The sequence below is a fragment of the Lepisma saccharinum genome, chromosome 20 (genome assembly GCF_977018435.1).
Source record: "Lepisma saccharinum chromosome 20, izLepSacc3.1, whole genome shotgun sequence".
NCBI classification, from domain to species: Eukaryota; Metazoa; Arthropoda; class Insecta; order Zygentoma; family Lepismatidae; genus Lepisma; species Lepisma saccharinum.
This window is the reverse complement of record NC_139248.1, coordinates 45,578,909-45,581,578: the sequence shown is the minus strand read 5'-3', so window position 1 is coordinate 45,581,578 and position 2,670 is coordinate 45,578,909. Positions and strand designations below refer to the sequence as shown.

The 2,670-nt window shown below is 35.4% G+C and overlaps 1 pseudogene; it reads left to right on the top strand.

The window, feature by feature from the left end:
- Nucleotides 1-251: 251 nt before the first annotated feature.
- LOC146003261 (solute carrier family 25 member 3 pseudogene) lies at nt 252-1,943 on the top strand (annotated as a pseudogene).
- The last annotated feature ends 727 nt before the right edge of the window (nt 1,944-2,670 follow it).

Genomic DNA, 2,670 nt, shown 5'->3' with positions numbered 1-2,670 from the left:
GATTTGTAACATCCTCTTAGCAGACGAATTACGTGGCAGGAGCAAATTTGACGCTTATTCTTACTGCTGACACGTGTGTGGCAGCAGACTCGGCCAAAAACAAGTTGGCTGCACATCATATATTAACCAACCAGATCACAAGTAAAATTGCTCATTACTGATGTAACATTGAATAACTTATCCAAATCACCACATTGGTACAGCGCCCCAAGGCACTGTAACATTGGATACGGAAAGCTGTAATAAAGGTAGTCTTGCACAATGCAAATAATAATATGTCAGAACTGTTCACAAGGCATTTTCGTACATAAACTTTAATTTTTTGTATCAGTTGCTTATTGTGTCATACACATTGAGCTGATTAACAAATTATCAGCTAACGTAATACTAATATTTTACGTGTACATTTGGTGTGTGTTTTGACGTAACAAAGTTTATTCATTTTTTATGTCCATTTTGTAACATTGTTGTTTTACTATTCGTTGATAAGCATTTTACTACCAGGGATGTCATGCGCACAGCAGTGAAATTGTACCCCGCTTATATAAGTGTGGTGTGAAAAGCAGTGGAAAGTAAGTTGACAGGTTGTTTTGTTTACCGGAACGACTTATTATTGCATTCAAGATGATTGAAAACCTTTTTGAACTGTCAAAACGAAACCCTTTTACTAACCCATTCCAAAATGTGCAGTGCCAACCATTAAGTAATAACAGTAAAGAAGTTGTTCGAGGAAGAACCATTTCCGCAGCTGATGCAGCACAGTATAGTTGCGAATTTGGGTCCACTAAGTATTTTTTACTGTGTGCGTTCGGAGGCATCATATCGTGCGGCTTCACACATACAGGTATTGTAACACTGGACTTGATTAAATGTAGAATGCAAGTAGATCCTGAGAAGTACAAGTCGATTGCGCAAGGATTTAAAATTACTTTAGCGGAAGATGGTAGAAGAGGTCTTGTAAAAGGATGGGCACCAACTTTTATTGGATACTCTATGCAAGGAATGTTCAAATTTGGATTGTATGAAGCATTTAAAGTATGGTATTCAAACATAATTGGAGAGGAAAAGACATTTCTATGGCGAACAACTCTTTACCTGTGTGCTTCAGCATCAGCAGAATTTTTTGCAGATATTGCCTTATGTCCAATGGAAGCTATAAAAGTTCGAATTCAAACACAGCCTGGTTTTGCAAGTACTCTACGTGAAGCAGCTCCAAAGATTTATGGCGATGAGGGACTTAATGGATTTTACAAAGGCATAGTACCTTTGTGGTTACGCCAAATACCATACACAATGATGAAATTTGCATGTTTTGAAAGAACACTTGAAGCATTGTACCATTATGTTGTTCCTAAGCCTAGGAGTGAGTGCTCAAAGGGTGAACAACTCATTGTAACTTTCACAGCAGGTTATATTGCTGGTGTTTTTTGTGCTATTGTGTCACATCCAGCAGATACTGTTGTGTCAAAGCTAAACAAAGAGAAGGGTTCAACTGCTCTTGAAGTTGCTCAGAAACTTGGATTTATGGGCATGTGGAAAGGTTTAGTTGCTAGAATAATTATGATTGGCACTTTAACTGCTCTGCAATGGTTCATTTATGATGGTATCAAGGTAGCCCTTAGAATACCTAGACCACCACCTCCTCAGATGCCAGTGTCTCTGCAGGAAAAACTGAAGAAGAAGTAATTACAAGATGATGTAATTTCAACATGTAACCCTAATGCATCATCTGAAAGACGCTTGCAAATGGAACATCCATATAAACAGTGTATGTGCGGGCTCTTCAGCATTTTTTAAAACAAATCTGGTGTAACAATATTGTCTGATAATTATTACATTATTGTTCCTGTTAACCTATAGTGGTGTTAAGTTCAATATATATATTTACTATTTAATGTGTTTAAAGTAGAAGAAAATATAAAGAAGAAAACAATATAAATTCTATATCAAAGTGGTACACACCAATTGATTTGTTTGTGCATTGTAAAGTGTTTGCTTAAATAGGCATTAACGCAAGCATATAAATATTTATCGACACAAGATAGGAAAAGTTGTAACTTTATAATATATATGAAAATTAATAATGTAAAAAAATCAGAGAATTAAAAATTATACGACATGTTTCTAAGAAGTTCCATTTCAAGACTAATCATATTTTTTCTTGCAAGAAAATTGAGGACCACTGCCCCAAAATTGGTGAAAGTTTGTACAGTTATATTATTCACTCAGAAGCCAAGATTGGTTCTATTATTATTAATATTAATTTTATTTAAGTACAAGGATGAAGGGATAAAACATGTAACTTACTCCACAATTACCTACGATTGAAACTTGTAGTTGAGTAAAATTAAACAAATATTTAACTGCAAACATATCAATTTCAACATTGTTGAGGAACACAATGTAAATGTTAAGTGTGAGTCTCCAAGAAAATGGGATAAAAGATTTTGAAACTTGAAAAAAAGATAGCTTCCTACATTAGATTAATCATAGTGGTAATTAAGCCTCCCTGATGGCATAGTGGTAGCGTCGTCTCCTTGTAATCAAATCAAATGGTCCCAGGTTTGATAACTGGTGGAGGCACATAGTGTAGGTCCAGTCCCAATTAGACTTTCTGTGCATGAAGTGGACTTAAACACCAACTCAATCAATCAATAGTGGTGATTAACC